The sequence below is a fragment of the Ovis aries genome, chromosome 3 (assembly GCF_016772045.2).
Source record: "Ovis aries strain OAR_USU_Benz2616 breed Rambouillet chromosome 3, ARS-UI_Ramb_v3.0, whole genome shotgun sequence".
NCBI classification, from domain to species: Eukaryota; Metazoa; Chordata; class Mammalia; order Artiodactyla; family Bovidae; genus Ovis; species Ovis aries.
In genome coordinates this window covers 208,346,575-208,367,206 of record NC_056056.1, presented here as the reverse complement: position 1 = coordinate 208,367,206, position 20,632 = coordinate 208,346,575, and the positions used below count along the sequence as shown (strand labels likewise).

Below are 20,632 nucleotides of genomic sequence, written 5' to 3'. Positions count from 1 at the left end.
TCATGCTTATTTTAATTTCTATCCCATTTTTTTCTTATTTGTTTAATGGTTAATTTCATATTTGCTGAATTTCCAATTCTTTTATTGTGCAATGTCTTGTCTCTTGTTAAATTAATCCAGACAATTTTTCATTCCAGATATTGTATTTTACTTTAGAAGCTCCATTTGCTTATTTTTTCCTCTACTTTGTTTTTATGCCTCAGTAGGTATATTTATAGTAGAGGTTTAAAGACCTTATCAGCCAACTAAATCATCTCTGTAATTTCTGAATTTGCTTTTAATGATTGCTCATTTAAAATTTTTTATGGGTTATATTTTTCTTCTTTGGAAGTCTAGTTTTATGACTGGATTCAGGCGTTACTAGGTAGTCTTTACCAGAAGGAACTCTAGCAATAAATAATCGGTATATACTCAGAAACAAGGTAATTTAAAAAAAATTAAGTAATTGATTCCCTTTGATTCTTTTCAAAATATGTTCCTTGGATGACTAATGATACATTGTCATTTAGGTTTCCCTCCTAAGCTTCAAAACTTTTTATGATTTCAGCTTACTTGCCAGAAGCCCCACCTATATACCTACCCCTCACTTCTATAGCAGTTGCTTCCCTTTTTGACAAACCCATCTTTAAATCAATAAACATTTGTATATTTAAGATCATGTTGCAAAGATGGGCTCAATGAAGGACAGAAATGGTATGGACCCAACAGAAGTAGAAAATATTAAGAAGAGGTGGCAAGAATACATGGAAGAACTGTACAAAAAAAGAGCTTCATGACCCAGATAATCATGATGATGTGATCACTAATCTAGAGCCAGACATCTTGGAAAGTGAAGTCAAGTGGGCCTTAGAAAGCATCACTATGAACAAAGCTAGTGGAGATGATGGAATCCCAGTTGAGTTCTTTCAAATCCTGAAAGATGATGCTGAAGTGCTGCACTCAATATACCAGCAAATTTGGAAAACTCAGCAGTGGCCACAGGACTGGAAAAGGTCAGTTTTCATTCCAATTCCAAAGAAAGGCAATGCCAAAGAATGCTCAAACTACCACACAATTGCACTCATCTCACATGCTAGTAAAGTAATGCTTAAAATTCTCCAAGCTAGGCTTCAGCAATACGTGAACCGTGAACTCCCTGATGTTCAAGCTGGTTTTACAAAAGGCAGAGGAGCCAGAGATCAAATTGCCAACATCCGCTGGATCATGGAAAAGCAAGAGAGTTCCAGAGAAACATCTATTTCTGCTTTATTGACTATGCCAAAGCCTTTGACTGTGTGGATCACAATAAACTGCGGAAAATTCTGAAAGAGATGGGAACACCAGACCATCTAAACTGCCTCTTGAGGAACCTGTATGCAAGTCAGGAAGCAAAAGTTAGAACTGGACATGGAATAACAGACTGGTTCCAAATAGGAAAAGGAGTATGTCAAGGTTGTATATTGTCCCCTGCTTATTTAACTTATATGCAGAGTACATCATGAGAAACGCTGGGCTGGAAGAAACATAAGCTGGAATCAAGATTTCTGGGAGAAATCTTAATAACCTCAGATATGTAGATAACACCACTCTTATGGCAGAAAGTGAAGAAGAGCTAAAAAGCCTCTTGATGAAAGTAAAAGAGGAGAGTGAAAAATTTGGCTTAAAGCTCAACATTCAGAAAATGAAGATCATGGCATCCAGTCCCATCACTTCATGGGAAATAGATGGAGAAACAGTAGAAACAGTGTCAGACTTTGTTTTAGGGGGCTCCAAAATCACTGCAGATGGTGATTGCAGCCATGAAATTAAAAGACGCTTACTCCTTGGAAGGAAAGTTATGACCAACCTAGATAGCATATTCAAAAGCAGAGACATTACTTTGCCGACTAAAGTCCCATCTAGTCAAGGCTATGGTTTTTCCTGTGGTCATGTATGGATGTGAGAGTCGGACTGTGAAGAAGGCTGAGCACTGAAGAATTGATGCTTTTGAACTGTGGTGTTGGAGAAGACTCTTGAGAGTCCCTTGGACTGCAAGGAGATCCAACCAGTCCATTCTGAAGGAAATCAACCCTGGGTGTTCTTTGGAAGGAATGATGCTGAAGCTGAAACTCCAGTAATTTGGACACCTCATGCGAAGAGTTGACTCATTGGAAAAGACTCTGATGATGGGAGGGATTGAGGGCAGGAGGAGAAGGGGATGACAGAGGATGAGATGGCTGGATGGCATTACGGACTCGGTGGACGTGCGCCTGAGTGAACTCCGGGAGATGGTGATGAACAGGGAGGCCTGGCGTGCTGCAATTCATGGGGTCGCAAAGAGTCGGACATGACTGAGTGACTGAACTGAACTGACCTGAACTGAACTTACTTGTGTGAAGCAGGAGAAATGACAAAATCCAGGGTTAGGTGATAGGAGGAGCAGAGGGTGATGAAATATGCTAAAAATTGATTCAACTAATATTTTCCCCAAATATTTATGTGTCTTATCAGTATTGAGGCTTACACAACTTCAGTTCAGCCACTCAGTCATGTCCGACTCTGCAACCCCATGGACTGCAGCATGCTAGGCTTTCCTGTCCATCACCAACTCCCAGAGTTTACTCATGGCCATTGAGTCAGTGATGCCATCCAACCATCTCATTCTCTGTCATCCCCTTCTCCTCCCACCTTCAATCTTTCCCAGCATCAGGGTCTTTTCCAATGAGTCAGTTCTTCACATCATGTGGCCAAAGTATGGGAGTTTCAGCTTCAGCATCAGTCCTTCCAATGAACACCCAGGACTGATCTCCTTTAGGATGGACTGGTTGGATCTTCTTGCAGTCCAAGGGACTCTCAAGAGTCTTCTCCAACACCACAGTTCAAAACCATCAATTCTTCTGTGCTCAGCTTTGTTTCTAGTCCAACTCTCACATCCATACATGACTATTTGATAAACCATGCTGCTGCTGCTAAGTCGCTTCAGTCATGTCCGACTCTGTGCAATCCCATAGACAGCAGTCCACCAGGCTCCCCCATCCCTGGGATTCTCCAGGCAAGAACACTGGAGTGGGTTGCCATTTCCTTCTCCAATGCATAAAAGTGAAAAGTGAAAGGGAAGTCGCTCAGTAGTGTCCGACTCTTAGCGACCTCATAGACTGCAGCCTACCAGGCTCCTCCTTCCATGGGATTTTCCAGGCAAGAGTACTGGAGTGGGTTGCCATTGCCTTTGTCAGCAAAGTAATATCTCTGCTTTTTAATATGCTGTCTAGATTGGTCATAGCTTTTCATCCAAGGAGCAAACATCTTTTAGTTTCATGGCTGCAGTCATCATGTACAGTGATTTTGGAGCCCCCCAAAATAAAGTCTGTCACTGTTTCCATTGTTTTCCCATCTATTTGCCATGAAGTGATGGGACTGAATGCCATGATCTTAGTTTTCTTCAACTGGGAGCTCTCCAAATAATGGCTTTCTTGCTCCCTACTTTCATCTTCTACCTTTTTTTTTTTTTTAATGTCAGTTTCTTTTAAAATTATAAAATGTTTAATACGTTAAACCTGCATGAAGGAAAATTAAAAAGACACAAATAATTGGAAAATCATTCTGTGTTAATAGATTGAAAGAATTAATATTGCTAAAATGTCTACAGTGCTCAAAGTAATCTATAGACTTGATGCAATCCCTATCAAAATCTCAATAGCATTCTGTATATAAATAGAGAAAAGCCTCAAAATATGAGTGTGTCATTTAGCTTTCATGTATTTCTGAATTTTTCCTGTTTTCTTTTCATTCTTGATTTCTCGCTACCATTATGGTCAGCAAAGACACTTGGAATTATTTTGATATTCTTAAATTTTCTGAGGCTTGTTTGTGACCTAGCATGTCCTGGAGAATATTTCATGTGTCACTGAGAAGAATGTGTATTTTTCTATACATTGGGTAAAAATGTGCTCCATGGGTCAGCGTATTGGGTCAATGGGCACTATGCGTCTGGTAATGCCATTTAGCCTATAGTGTTGCTCAGTTCTGTTGTTTTCTTATTGATTTTCTGTCTGAACGATCCATCCATTATAAACAGTGGGATATTTTTGTGCTGCTTTTATTTCTCCCTAAGATCTGTCAATGTTGGCTTTGCTTATTTACATTTTTTGATCTTGGGGGCATATATTGAATATATATGTAATAACATGGGTTATCAATTCTTGTTGAACTATTTAATCATTATGTCTCCTGTGATGGTTTTGGCTTAACTTCTCTTTGGCCTGACTTTGCTTTCTTTTGATTACTATTTGCCTGGAATCTCTGTCTCTACCTCTTCACTTTCATCCTATGTGTGTCATGAAATCTAAAGTATGTAGTTGGGTCTTGTTTTTTAATCTACTCAGGCCACTCACCATTTTTCATTTGGAAGGTTTAATACATTTACATTTAAAATCATTATTGAAAGGTCAGGACTTATTGTTACTACTTTGTTCACTGTTTTCTGTCTCTTTTGTAGTTCTCTTGTTCTTCCGTTGCTTTCTTTGTGAAGTGACTTTTCATAGTGCTATGCTCTGACTCTTTTCTCCTTATCTTGTTATCCTCTATACTTTTAATTGTGGTTACCTGGGAACTTGTATCAAGCAATTGATAGCTATAATAGTCCATAACTGAAGTTAAGTACAATTAAGGTAACAAATTAAATTTGATAGCAAATGGAAACTCTGTATTTTACTATCTCCACAATACTTTATATCATTGATGTCAGATTTTATTTCTTTACATATTCTTTTTCCACCAGCAAATTTCTGTGATTATAGTTATTCTTGCTGTGTTTGACTTTTGATTTACAAAACATGGTTAAAATCATGTGCTGAGATTACAATATATCAGTATTCTGTACTTCTCTTTATATTTATCTTTACTAATGAGAGGCAAGACAAGATGAGTGGTGATGAAACCCCTTGGTTTTTGCTTTTTAAAAATTAAAAAAACACACTCTTTTCATTTTTAAAGGACAGTTTGCTAGATAAAGAGTTGATTATTGGCAGATTTTTTTCACTAAATGCTTTGTATACGTTACCCTGCTCTCTCTGGTCAGCAAGGTTTCTGCTGAGAAATCTGCTTTATGACAGAAACTCCCTTATATGTAACAAGTCATTTTTCTTTTAATGCTTTCAAAATTATCTTTGTGTTTGAATTTTGGTAATTTAATTATAGCAAGTCTTGGTTCTACCTACCTATGAACTTTTGAGCTTCATAAATCAAGTCCTTTTTCTCTCTGAGCTTACTTAACAGAACAGACTCATCTTTTTCTTCATTTAGGTCATCTAAGAAATTCTTGGAATATTTTGTCATCAAAAATTATCAGAAAAATAAAATTTGTTACTTTGAAAGTGGATTAGTTATTATGGAAATATTTCTTCTCTTGAGCCATTATCTGTCTACAGGTTGGCATGCACTAATGGATCCAGCCTATACAATTTTCTGTATGCCAAGCCACTTGAGGAGTGGCTCATGGGGGAAACGTCTGATTAGACTAGTAGCAGAAAGTCTCAGAAAAGCTTTCTAACTTTGTCTAAAGGATAGATCTCTAAACTCTCATAGCCATTTTGCTCTGGTTTGGTTCTGCTCTTCATGTCTCTATACTCAAGTTTGAGTGCCGCACATTACGCATTGTTTTCTTGGGCTCTGTAGATCCCAGGCTCCTAAATGAGAAACTTCAACCAAAATTAAATCTATGTTCCTGGTATTCAGCCATTACAGATGATCTGTCTTGGTTCCTGTAGTTTCCTGGACCTTAGATAAGGAATTCACATTTCTAACCGACCTCAAAGTACACCTTGCTGGGATCCAGTCATTCCAAATTGACCCTGCTTCTGGGTTTCTCTTTAGAAACTTGGTCATGAAAATGCAACTCTGACACTAAATTCTCAGTTTGTGCTCAACTCCTGGAAAGTTTTCACACCATTGCCTGTGACATATTGTTTTCAATCTGCAAGCAAGAAAAATGAACGCTCACTGTGTTTGTTGTTATTTTTATCTTAGGATCTGTGCGTCTGTTTGGAGGGGATAGACCCTGCTCAGGGCATGTAGAAGTACATTCTGGAAAAGAATGGATCCCAGTGTCTGATGGGAATTTCACACTCCCCACTGCCCAGGTCATCTGTGCAGAGCTGGGATGCGGCAAGGCTGTGTCTGTCCTGAAACACATGCCCTTCAGAGAGTCTGATGGCCAGGTCTGGGCTGAAGAGTTCAGGTGTGAAGGGGAGGAGCCTGAGCTCTGGGTCTGCCCCAGAGTGCCCTGTCCAGGGGGCACGTGTCACCACAGTGGAGCTGTTCAGGTTGCCTGTTCAGGTGAGATGTAGATCAGGACTAACCTCCCTGCACTCTCTATTGGGATAAGAAAATCATAAGATTTTGCTGAAATCCTGTCTCCTTCCACCAGCGAACTCAGAAGTCCGGCTCATGACAAATGGCCCCTCTCAGTGTGAGGGGCAGGTGGAGATGAACATTTCTGGACGATGGAGAGTGCTCTGTGCCTCCCACTGGAGTCTGGCCAATGCCAATGTTGTCTGTCGACAGCTCGGCTGTGGAGTCGCCATCTCCACCCCCGGAGGACCACACTTGGTGGGCAGAGATGACCAGATCTCAACAGTCCGATTTCACTGCTTGGGGGCTGAGTCTTTCCTATGGAGTTGCCCTGTGACTGCCCTGGGTGGTTCTGACTGTTCCCATGGCAACACAGCCTCTGTGATCTGCTCAGGTGAGAGAAAGGGAAGGGCTACTGGTACACAGGACGCTCTTGGAGTGACGTGTCTCCAAGAGCAGAGAGGGATGGAAAACTGACTTCAAAAGTTAGATATTTCATGATGAAATATGGGTTTTGTAATTATTCATTCATGTTTCAGATCAGGGCAAGAAGCATAAAGGAGAATACATATTTTAAGTAAATATAGCTATTTAAGTATAATCATAGTGAACAATGTATAAGCAAATACACCTCAGTCAGGGATTTTCCCCCACTGAACCATGTGAGAATTTCTATACCCATCAGATTCCTTTACCTGATAACCTCAGTATGTATTTCTTAAGACTGCTGCTGCTGCTACGTCGCTTCAGTCGTGTCCGACTCTGTGCGACCCCATAGACAGAAGCCCACCAGGCTCCCCCATCCCTGGGATTCTCCAGGCAAGAACACTGGAGTGGGTTGCCATTTCCTTTTCCAATGCATGAAAGTGAAAAGTGAAAGGGAAGTCGTTCAGTCGTGTCCGACTCTTAGAGGCCCCATGGACTACAGCCTACCAGGCTCTTCCATCCATGGGATTTTCCAGGCAAGAGTTCTGGAGTGGGGTGCCATTGCCTTCTCCATTTCTTAAGACATTCATTCAAATTCAGGAAATTTCAATTTCACACAACATTATTAACTATTTTGAAATACACCTGAACTTGAAATTGTTTTGTTTTGAAATTATAGTAGAAAGGTTTAACCACAAATTCAGTATTTTTAATAAATCAGAATTATTCAGATTTTCTATTCATCCATATGTCATTTCAAATGGAACTATTCAAAGAATTTCTCTACCTCAGCTAATTGTGTAAGTCTTGGCAAAGAAGGAGTGATGTCAGCATCATGGTGGCTTGCTTCCTTCCTATTTGCATGTCTTTTTAACAACTAATTAACCGTACATCCATGATTAATAGTGCCTCTGTGAAAGTTGTTGGATCCCATAACTAATATCAAAGGACCAGGAAGATGGTCACTCACCTGGGCATCCAGTAATAGGTGGGTAGACATTGGTACAGACTGGAGCCAGCAGGAGTAGTGAAGCAGTCCCAGCCCCCTGGGCTGTGGTCAGGGAAAACATGGAAAAATGTGGTGAGTGCTCATTTGGTCGAATACCTATAGAAATTGTTAGAAGTCCAGGATTCCTGAAGGGAGATTTCATTACTCTGTTGGAGCCAAAAAAGTAAGTTTGAATTACTGGAGAGGATTAAAGGATTTTGCCAGTGCTGCTCCTTACCCCAAGGTGACACAGCATAAATTTGAACTAGCTGGTGGGGCCTCTCTCATGGGCGAAAAGGAAAGCAGTGAGCTAGTGCCCACTTGATATTGCTGGGGAAACCAGTTTCCCTCCAGCAGCACCCAGAGTTCTGGGGCTGAACCTCCGTGACTGAGGGGAGAGGGGAAATATGAAAGATCATTAAGAAGGTCAAAAAGTGTAAAAGGGATGCAGTTCCTGCGACTACACTGAGGGCTTCAGCAGGAAGCCCATCCACAAGCCTCTAGGAGAATGTCACCCAAAGATCTCTCTCCCTGGGCCCGTAGGTACTCCAAGTCCCTGGGGGTAGTAAGTCTTTAGTAAATCATCTTTACTGCCACCTTTCCAACAGCTGCTTTTATGTGTTTCCAAGTATGGAGATGAAAGCAAACTCCAGTAATTGGAGTGATCTCCAAAAACAGACTAGGGTCTGTGGCAGGGAGGTAACCACAGGTGTCAGCTGTAGCACAACATTCTGCAAAACAAAAGAGAGGTTTCCAGCAGCCTGCTGAGTTTTAAGGACCAAAGAAGACATAAAAGCTTAAGGTATTTTCTACAAGAGGAAGCAAGAAATGTAGAGTGAGTCTATACAAGGTCAGAGAACAGTATATACCACCTGAAGGTAATCAGTAAAGATTTAATGTGGTGTCTGCTACATCTCAGGCAAAAGCAGCAAAGCAAAATTTCAAGAAAGTTGAAGAACTAAAGAAAGTAGTAATCACCAAAGAGTAACAGTAACTTTTCAAAACTGACAAAGACACATGTCAATGACATGGATCTTTGCAATCTAGCTTGTAAAGAATCCAACACAGCTGCTTTGAGGAAACTGAATGAGCTGTAAGAAAAGACAGAAAGGCAATTCAATGAAATCAGGGAAACAATAGATGAAAAAATGAGAAGTTTAACAAAGCGAAGTCCTAAAAAGAACCAAACAGAAGTTCTGGTGCTGAAAAGTTTAATATTGAAATGGGGAAAAATGCAACAGATAGCATCTGCAACAGAGTAGATCAAATTAAAGATAGAATCAGTGGTTAAAAATGAGTATAAAAGGAAGAATATATCCTATGTGATTTATGCATCTATACTAACATAAAAATATCTAGGAGAGGAGAGGGAGAGGGTGGGAAAAAGTGTATTTAAATGAACAATTTCTAACTTGGGGAGAGGCTTGAAAACTCAAGCTGATAAAACTAATAGGTTACCTTATAACCCTTATGAAAAAGACCTTTTCTTAGAAACATTATAGTTAAACTGTAAAAAATCAATAAAAGTAGCAGAAAAAATATTGAATAAAGTGGAATAACTAAATGATTATTCAGTGTGCTGTTTAAAATTTGAAACTGCTGGTCAGATGCAGAACCAGCATTTTCACGTTGCTTAGGGTTGCAGATTGATGACTTAGATATAGTTCATCCATGTAGACAGACTGTCTTCACTAGCGACCAATGAAGCATAAATCAGACATAAGTGGTACTTCTTTGTACTAGCAAAGTCTAGGGGGAAATCCCATTTATTATAGTATGAAAACTATTAAGTATGTAGGAAGAAACTTAAAATATCTAAAGGGCTTGCACTGAAAGTCACAGAGCATCTAAAAATATAAAGACATATAACCATGTTCATGGATTAGAAAATTTAAACTGCTGTCACTTCTCTTAATTTAATATACAAACTAAATCTAATCCTAATAAAAACCCAAGCAATATTTTTGTAGAACTTTATGAGCAAATTCTAAACATTTCTTTAAATGTGCAAGAAGTGGAATGGACAAAACAATTTTGAAAAAGAAGGGTCAAAAGAAGTATACTAACTTCAAGTTTCCTACTACATATCCACAGCAACATGGCTATGGAATGAGAATAGCTAAATAGATCAACAGAGCACAATAAAGTTCAGTAACAGACCCAAACCCATGTATGTGTTGAAATTCTACAAAAGCATAGAGATATTTCAAAGCGGAAAATACATTCTCTTCAAAAAACGATCTGCTAATTGAATATCTGCATGGAGGGGGGAAATGAACTGTGATTCTTATTTCACATCATAAGCGCCATTCCCCCCATCCTCACCCTGAAGAAAAACCCCAGTCCATCAGGGTAGCTCAAATAAATGGTTATTCCCATATAAAATTTAGTTGTGAAACTGGTAGAAGAAAATATAAGAAAAATTATTATGATTGTGGAGTAAGCAAACATTTCCTAAGTCAGATAAGACATTAACCATTAAAAACTGAGATGTGATTTTCATTAAAATTAAAACTTTTTGCTTTTTGAAAAAAATATTAAGAAAATGAAAAGGCATTCAACTGATAGGGAGAAATTAATTGCAATACATATATCTAACAAAGGATTTGTAACAAGAATAAGTGAAAAATTTATAACAGAAAAATAAGAAAAGAACTATCCAGTTTAAGCATGGGCAAAATATTAAGAAAGACACTTTCCTAAAGATTATATACAAATGGCCAATAAGTAAATGAAAAGATACCAAATATCATTAGTTAGTAAAGAAATTCAAATTAAAAAAAGTATGAGATATAAATTCACAAATTAGACTGGCTACAATTAAGGAGACTGACAATTCCAAGTTTGGAGAAGGTTATTGATCCACTAGAACCTTTATACATTGCTGATGATAACGTAACAGAAAACACTTCTTAGCAACTCTATGTCACCCAAAATTTCTGTTACCCAAGAGGGATGAAAAGATGTCCACAAAAAATTTAGGCTGAAAAATCAGACATGTTTATTTAAAAGAGTAAAAAAGTATAAGCCACTCTAATTTTCTTTAATGAAAGAAAGGAAAACTTTCTTTGGCATATTCATACAATGTAAGACTTTAACAATAGAAAGAAAAAGCTACTCATAAATCCAACTACACAGAAAATCTCAAAGCATGCTAAGTGAAAGAAACCATCTAAAAGGGATTACATACTGTATGATTTTATTAAATTCTCAAAAAACACAACTAATCTATTTATGATAAAAGACAGATCAGTATTTGCCTGGATCTGGGTTTGTGGGGGTTTTATTGGTTGCAAGAGGCATATAGGAACTTTGTGAATAATGCTATATATTCTGAATTTTAACTGTGGTAATGGTTATGCTGGCACATGCAACTGTCAAAACTTATGAAAACATACTCAAAATATGTGTATTTTATGCATGAAAATTATATCTCACTACGGAAGGTTTTTGGAGAAGGAAATGGCAACCCACTCCAGTATTCTTGCCTGGGAAATCCCATGGATAGAGGAGACTGATGAGCTACAGGCCTGGAGGCTGCAAAAGAGTCAGACATGACTTAGCTACTAAACAAACAACAGAAGATTTTACTATTTGTCTTTTGTTTTTAGCTTAATTCTACTTTAATAAAAAAACATATTTTTAATTATTTTACCCTTTGAAAATTTTTTGGATCTCACTTTTTGTAAAATATATGATCAGCCTTGGAAAATGACCTGTAAGTGCTTGGAATAAGGTGTATTCTCTAGGTTTGAGAGGTATGTTTGTTAAATCACCCCACTCAAATGTTCTAAATATTTAGTGACTGGCTTTGCTTGTTTTGCTCTATAGTTACTGAGACTGAAGAAAGGTGTTTCTGGTTATTGTTGCCTGGCAACAAAGTACTTCAAAATCTAGTCACTTATGGCAACCATTTTATTTTGCATAAATATCACCATATATTTTTCCTTCAGCCCCAATTGTATTTCCTCACTTCCTTTCAATCCTCATTGACAGCATTGCCCAAGCCCATCAGGCTTCTGCTAATAGCCTCCTCCATCCCTTCTAGCTTCTGCCTGTTACTTTGTTCCAAAAGCAATGTCACATATTTTAGGTGGCATCCCAAATTTGGGCCATTATGGATAAAGATGCTATGCATATGCATACACAAATTTATACTATTTGTATAGTGGCCTCATTCCTTGGTATACATGCATATACAAATTTGCATATATAAATATATGCATATAAAAATGCATATACTTTTCTTCTGAAAACAAACACTTCGTTTGTCTTCAGTAAATAGTTAGTAGTATGCTAATTATAAGTGTTTGGTTACTATTGCTGCATAACCAAATTTCCCAGAAAACTTAGCATCTTAAAACCCCTTTTTACTTTTGCTCATGGTTTCCTGGAGTTTGGGAAGGAATTTGGGAAGTGCTCCGATTTGTATTGTCTTGGAGTCTTATCAGGTTGCAGCGCAGTATCAGCTGGGGCTGACATCATCTGAGGACACTGGGCTGGGGACCCAGGATGGTTCATGAGGAAAGCCTGGCAGCTGGGAGGTCAGCTGGGTTGAACTGAGCGACCAGAGACCTGCATATGACAATCTCCACAGGACGAAAGTCTCAACAGGGCAGACTTGCCCTAAAGCAAAAGTCCTCAGTGATTTCACACGAGGCTGCATGAGTTTTCAGACCTAGTGCTGAGAGTCAAGCAACTTTACCTTAACTCCCTTCTATCACTACAGAGTCGGGCATGACTGGGGCGGCTTGGCATGCATGCATGCATTGGAGAAGGAAATGGCAACCCATTCCAGTATTCTTGACTGGAGAAACCCAGGCACAGAGAAGCCTCGTGGGGTGCCGTCTATGGGGTCGCACAGAGTCGGACACGACCGAAGCGACTTAGCAGCAGCAGCATTACTTACTAGAATTCACGAAGTTCAGCAGAACTTTAAGGGAAGGAGGCACAGACCTCACTTCTCAGTGAATGTAACAGCAAAGATTATGTGCTGCCATTCAGTCGCTCAGTTCAGTTCAGTTCAGTCGCTCAGTCGTGTCCGACTCTTTGCGACCCCATGAATCGCAGCACGCCAGGCCTCCCTGTCCATCCCAACTCTCGGACTTCACTCAGATTCACATCCATCGTGTCAGTGATGCCATCCAGCCATCTCATCCTCTGTCGTCCCCTTCTCCTCCTGCCCCCAATCCCTCCCAGCATCAGAGTCTTTTCCAATGAGTCAACTCTTTGCATGAGGTGTCCAAAGTACTGGAGTTTCAGCTTTAACATCATTCCTTCCAGAGAAATCCCAGGGCTGATCTCCTTCAGAATGGACTGGTTGGATCTCCTTGCAGTCCAAGGGACTCTCAAGAGTCTTATCCAGCACCGCAGTTCAAAAGCATCAATTCTTTGGCCCTCAGCCTTCTTCACAGTCCAACTCTCACATCCATACATGACTACTGGAAGTTGTGTCCAATTCTGTTCGATTCCCTGGAATGCAGCACACCAGGCTTCCCTATCCTTCACTATCTCCCGGAGTTTGCTTTAACTCATGTCCCTCTGATCATTGCTATTTCTGCAGGAAACCAGACCCAGGTGCTGCCCCAGTGCAGCGACTCCCTCCCTGAACCAACAGGCTCTGCGGCCTCAGAGGATAGCGCCCCCTACTGCTCAGGTGAGGGTCCTACTGGACAGAAGGCGCTTAACCACCGCCCCCCACCCCTGCCCACTCACCCGTGTCACCGCCCCGTCACGGTCACCGCCTCATTGTCCGATTTCTCTCTCCTCAGACAGCAGACGGCTCCGCCTGGTGGACGGGGGCGGTCACTGCGCCGGGAGAGTGGAGATTCTTGACCAGGGCTCCTGGGGCACCATCTGTGATGACCGCTGGGACCTGGAAGATGCCCGCGTGGTGTGCAGGCAGCTGGGCTGTGGAGAAGCCCTCAATGCCACGAGGTCTGCTCACTTCGGGGCAGGATCAGGGCCCATCTGGCTGGATGACCTGAACTGCACAGGAAAGGAGTCCCACGTGTGGAAGTGCCCTTCCCGAGGCTGGGGGCGGCACGACTGCAGACACAAGCAGGACGCGGGGGTCATCTGCTCAGGTCCGCGCTGCACACTGTCCACAGGCTGGGGGAGGGGTGGGGCCCTGGAGGACGGGGGTCTGAGCCCTGAAGGAGAGATGCTGAAAGGAGCAGAGAAGGAGGCTTCCTCCCGTGGAGCCTGTCTTTCCAGCAGACGTGAAGATGAGGCGCTTTCACTTCCTCCTGCAGCAGCTGAGATTCTGGTCCTTTCTTCTCACCAGTGTTTCCTGGCAGAGCCGTTTCTTATGGTTTCCACATGAAAGCAGGGCTCTCTCTTCAGTTCCCTGTGGTAGTACAGTCTGGAGAGCCTGTTGACGTTGTAATGAAAGCACAGATTTACTCCGTTCAGTTCTGTACCCTAGGAGTCTGACAAGGGTCTCTGCAGACCAACAGGCCCATGTCCACAGGGCTGCGTTCTTCCTGGAGGCCCTGGGGAAGACTCTTTTCCCACCCTTTTCTGGTTTCTATGTGGCCTTATTCCTTGGCTTGGAGCTCATCTCCTTCTTCAGACAACATTCCCTCCCCTGACCATTCTTCAGAGTCTCATCTTCCTCTAACCACACTCAGGAAGAGTATTCCATTTTAGGGATAATTAGATTGGGTTTATATGATTTATTCATAATCTTGCAGGTTAGTCTCACCATCCCAAGCTCCTAAGTTTCTTGTCTTAATAATGTCTGTAAAATGCCTTTTGAAATATAAGGCAACATTCACCGGATTGAAAGACTGGAACATAGACATTTGTGGGTTCACCATTCTGCCTGTTTCTCCACTACCCACATCCCTTTCACATGCTCTTTTACACGTTTTTTTCAGGAAACAAGGCTCAGGGCCCTTCCCTGCAGGTGCCTATGTTGGCCTTTCTCTCTGTTCCTATTCAGTACATCATTGTGGTAGAAATAGAAAGACAGACATTAATGGACAAAGTCAGTAAAAGGGAGACAGATTTCAGTCTTGTCACCTAGTGGGTATCTCCTCAGCTGAGTCAGGGTGAGTGTTCACGATTTCTGGGAAAGAGGAAAACCCAGAGCACTGAGTGGGGTGCTCACTGTGTCCTGTCTCCTCCCTTTCAATCTCAGAGTTCCTGGCCCTCAGGATGGTGAGTGAGGACCAGCAGTGTGCTGGGTGGCTGGAAGTTTTCTACAACGGGACCTGGGGCAGTGTCTGCCGCAACCCCATGGATGATGTCACCGTGTCCATCATCTGCAGACAGCTTGGCTGTGGGGACAGTGGAAGTCTCAACCCTCCTGTTGCTCTTAGAGAAGATTCTAGACCCCAGTGGGTGAATGGAATCCGGTGTCGGAAAACTGACACCTCTCTCTGGCAGTGTCCTTCTGACCCTTGGAATTACACTTCCTGCTCTCCCAAGGAGGAAGCCTATATCGAGTGTGAAGGTGACTTACTGTCTGTTTCTGTGTGTCTGTCCCAACCCTGTAGGATGTCAGTAGTGAGATTTTATATTTTAAAATGTCTTAGTGATGAGTTTAAGTTGGGTCCACAAAATGACATTAGGATGGAGCTAATTTAATCTGTGTTTCAACCTTGTTATTTAGAGTTTAATTTGGATATAATTCACATAACATTATATTAGTTTCAGATGTAAAATGTAATGCTTTATATATTTCTGTATATTGGTAAATGATCACCACAATAAGTCTAGTAATATCCATCACCATATATCATTACAATTTTTTGATTACGAGGAACATTTGTCTTACCAACTCTCAAGTATACAATACAGAATTCATTGTAGTCACCATGCTGTACATCACATCTTCATGGCATTCACTTTAGAGCTGCAAGTTTGTACCTTTTGACTACCTCCACTTGTTTTGCCCACATCAATCCACCTCTGGCAACCACCAAACTATTCTCTGCATCTCTGAACCCCCCCTTTTTTAAAAAAATTTGATTTAAGATTCCACATATAAATTAGATCAAATGGTATTTATTTCACTTAGCATAATGCCCTGAAGGTTCATCCATGTTGCTACACATGGCAGGATTTTCTTTTTGTTGACTGTACATACACATCTTCTTTACCCATTTATTCATCAGTGAAAACTTACGTTGTTTGGCTGTTGTAAATAATGCTGCAATGAACATTTGGTTGCACTTAGTCTTTTCAAGTTAGTATTTTGTTTCTTTCAGATAAATACCCAGAAGTGAAATTGATGAACCATATGACAGTTCTATTTTTAATTTTTGGAGAACCTCAATACTGTTCCCCATAGGGGCTGCATCAACTTACGTTCCCCCCTCCCCGCCCCCACCCAACTGTGCCCAAGGTTTGCCTTCTCTCTGTGTTTTCACCAACTCCTGTTATTTCTTGTCTTTTGGATAAAAGCCATTCTAACAGATGTGAGATATTACCCCGTTATAGTTTGATTTGCATTTTTCTAATGACATACATTGTGTGCCTTTCCATGTACCTGTTGGCCTGCTTTATGTCTTCTTTGAAAAAAAAAAATGTCTATTCATGTCCTCTGCACATTTTTTTTAAGTCAGATTATTTGTTGGTTTGCTTTTGCTATTGAGATGTATGAATTCTTTAAGTATTTTGAATATTAACCCTTGTCAGAAATGTAATTTGCAAATATTTTCTCCAACTCCATAAATTACCTTTTCATTTTGTTGACCTTTTCCTTTTGTTGTGCAGAAGTTTTTTTAGTTTTCTATAGTTTCAAAGCTTATTTTTGCTCTTGTTGCTTTTGCTTTTGGCATCAAACCCAAAATATCCTCATGATGACTGATGTCAGGACCTTTTCATCCTAATTTTTCTTCTAGGATTTTTTTCTATAATTTTAAAATTTTATTTATTTTTGGCTGTGCTGGGTCTTTGTTGCTGCATGGGCTTTTCTCTAGTTGCAGTGAGCAGGGGCTACTCGTCATTGCATTGCACAGGCTTCTTATTGAAGTGGCTTCTTTTATTGAGGAGAACAGCCTGGAGGGCACTGAGCTTCAGTAGTTGTGGCATGTGGGCTCAGTAGTTGCCGTTCCCAGGCTGTAAAGCACAGGCTCGACAGTTGTGGCCAATGGGCTGAGTTGCCCTGTGGCATGTGGGATCTTCCTGGATCAAGGAGCACACTTGAGTCTCCTGCATTGGTGGGTGGGTTCTTTACCACAGCCACAAGGGAAGCCCCTCTTCTAGGATTTTTATGGCTTCAGGACTTATGATCAAGTCTTTAATCCATTTTGAGTTAATTTTTGTGAATGGTGTAAGAGTTTTCCAGTTTCATTCTTTTGCATGTAACTGTACAGCTTTCCCAACACCATTTTTGAAGAGACAGGCCTTTCCCGATGGTTTAATCTCTACTTTTTTGTCATAAATTGATTGACCACATATATTTAGGGTTACTTCTGGGATCTCTATTCTGTTCCAGTGATTTCTGTGTCCATTTTTATAGCAATACCATACTGTTTGATTAATACAGCTTTGTAATACAGTTTGAAATCAGGAAGCATGACACTTCTATCACTCTTTCTCAAGATTTCTTTGGCTATGCAGGGTCATTTGTGGTTCCACACAAATTTTAGAATCGTTTGTTCCATATCTGTGAAAATTTTCATTGAAATTTGGATAAGGACGGTAGTGGATCTGTGGGTTGCTTAGGTTGCTTTGTGTAGTATGAGCATTTTAACAATATCAGGTCTTCCAATCCATGAGCACAGAATATCTTTCAATTTATTTGTGCCTTTAATATCTTTCACAATGTCTTAAAGTTTTCAATAGTGTCTCAGTTTTGACTCTTCCTTTTAGATTTGGATGTTCTTATTTTCTTTTGCTTGCTTGATGATTCTGACTAGAACTACCAAAACTATGTTGAATAAAAGTGATGAGAGTAGGCATTTTTGCCTTGTGTTTGATCTCAGAAGAAAAGCTTTCAGCTTTTTACAGTTGAGTAGGATGTTTGCTGAGGGTTTGTCATATGATATTTATTGTGTCGAGGTGTAATCCTTTTATACCTACTTTGTAAAGATCTTTAGTATCATAAACGGCTGCTGAATTTTGTCAAATATTTGTTCTGCATCTGTTGAAAGATAGGATTTTTTTGCCTTTATCTTATTTGGTGTATCACATTGATTAATTTGTGAATATTGAACCATCCTTGCATCCTTGGAACAAATTTCTGTTGATCTTGGTGTTGTTATTATTGTTGTTGTTTAGTTGCTAAGTTGTGTCTGATACTTTGCGATCCAATGGACTATAGCTTGCTAGGCTCCACTGTCTTAGATTCCTCAGGCAACAATACTGGAGTGGGTTGTCCAGTATTCTCTTCATGTATTGTTGAATTTGGTTTTCTAATATTTTATTGAGGATTTTTGCATCTATATTTATTTGGGATATTAGCCAGTATTTTCTTTTCTTGTGGTGTCCTTGTCTGGTTTTGGTATCAGGATAATCTTGGCCTCATAAAATGGCTCTGGAAATGTTCCTTTCATCCTTTTTGGAAGAGTTTGAGAAGGCTCCACCGCTTCATCCCATTACACTGGGAATTGGAATTAAAAAAAAAAAAAGTTGGTGGGGTGACAAATAGTCAAACCATAGCACCTTACGTCCTTCAACATTTCTCTCTCTCTTATTCCCCACCTTCCACACACACCCCATTCAGGAATACCTTGAATGATATATTGGGCATTGCTTGAAATCTACAAATGAGAGAATGAGATAGATTAAACTAAATCAGATAGATATTTCAAAAGCAGAGATTTGTCCCTTTCCTTGCCTCTGTTTCTTCATCTCCTTGTCTTTTCATTCAAAGGCCAAAGTAGTATTAAACTATTGGACTTTTATATATGATATTTTTTGACAATAAAGCACCATAAAATGGGTTGTGATGAAGTCTCTGACCCTGAAAGTGAGCAATCACCCCACAGAGGCTGTGCCATCATTTTTTCAGAGGTTCTCTGCATGAAGTGGGTAGAAAGTTTGGTAGGATGATGTGGAGAGAATATACAAGTTCTCATATTTTATGACAAGAACCATTTACACTTCCATTTTCTTGTGTTTTTTGAACTTATGTGTATTTCTTTCACTTACAATTCTTTTGTGTCTTTTTTTTTTTTTGGTTATTTTTGCTTCCTCTACATACAAATCTTTCTTAGAAAATTTATTTGAGTCTACTGCAGACATTTCTGCCTTACTAGGTAGCTATTTGTGTTTTTTTATTTTTTCTGACTTTTTCGATATATTCCCTTTTTTAAAGAGTTTTCTCTCTTTACAGCAACCTTTGCTTGACCAATGCCATAACACATAACAGTAGCTTAGTGAAAGTGAAGTCGGTCAGTCTTCTGACTGTGTCTGACAGTGTCTGACTCCTGGCGACCCCATGGACTGCAGCCTACCAGGCTCCTCCGTCCATGGGATTTTTCAGGCAAGAGTACTGGAGTGGGGTGCCATTGCCTTCTCCCAACAGTAGCTTAGAATTCATTTAATAATTGTCCATTGAAAATTGCATAAGTGGGGCTTCCCGGGTGGTCGAGTGATTAAAAATCCACCTGCCAATGCAGAGGACATGAGTCTAAGTAGTAAAGAACCTTCCTGCCAGAGCAGAAGATATAAGAGATGCAGGTTTGATCTGGAAGATCATCTGGAGGAGGGCATGGGAACTCACTCCAGTATTCATGCCTGGAGAACCCCATGAACAGGTGAGCCTGGCAGGCTACAGTCCATTGGGTCACACAGGGTTGGACACGACTGAAGAAACAGCACACACATGCACACACACCAGGAAGATTCCATATGCCATGGAAAAACTAAGCCTGTGCACCACAGCTAGAGAAAGCCCATGTGCAGCACCAAGACCCAGTACAGCCAAAATTAAATTTAGGAAAAACTTTAAAAAAAATGGCATGAGTGGAAATTTGAATATAAATTAATTATGTGCTTATGCACTAATTATTTTTAATTTGCACCATTTATTATCAGAAAACATTACCATTAATTTATATTTGCTTTACTATTTTGCTGATTACCATGAATTTAAAGAAATTCTATTTCACTGAATTTTATTCATCTACTTATTCATTCAATAAATATTTATCAAGCCCCATCATGGTATCTAGGAGAAGGCAATGACACCCCACTCCAGTACTCTTGCCTGGAAAATCCCATGGACAGAGGAGCCTGGTAGGCTGCAGTCTATGAGGTCGCTAAAAGTCAGACACTACTGAGCGACTTCCCTTTCACCTTTCACTTTCATGCATTGGGGAAGGAAATGGCAACCCACTCCAGTGTTCTTGCCTGGAAAATCCCAGGGATGGGGGAGCCTGGTGGGCCGCCGTCTATGGGGTTGCATAGAGTCGGACACTACTGAAGTGATTTAGCATCATGGTATTTAGAAAAGCTTCTCCATGCATTCTTGTTGAATGGTGAATGTGCAATCACCATCCTAATAGCAGAAACACGGGGTAAATAAGATATGCAAGGTCCTTCCATGGAACTTTCATTCAGGGGTATATATGTGTGTGTATTTGTTGTGGAATGTGGACATGATAAACAAGTAAATACTTAAAGGTATTCCAGACATCTTTAAGATATCTTCCATCATCGTTTATATTTTTTCTCTAGAATGTTTAAAATTTCATTTATTTATAGGAACTCTCTACAAATTAACACCACTTACTCCTTTTCTTAAATACTACTGAAAGTATTTACCCCATTTTTTGCATATGTCTTTAGGTTTGTGTATGTGGTGTGGTTATATGATCAAATATACTATGTTTTACTTTTTTGAATTCTGCCTTTAATGCAGTGTTTCAGATGCCATTCTTCTCAAAATAGCTTTTAATCATTTTATTTTCTTCAAATAATTTTATGATTTGAGTAAAGAATATCTATAATCTT

General features: G+C 40.0%; 1 pseudogene; it reads left to right on the top strand.

Annotated features, from left to right (window-relative positions):
* Positions 1-20,632, top strand: part of LOC105614851 (antigen WC1.1-like) — a 58,967-nt pseudogene that overhangs the window by 16,595 nt on the left and 21,740 nt on the right.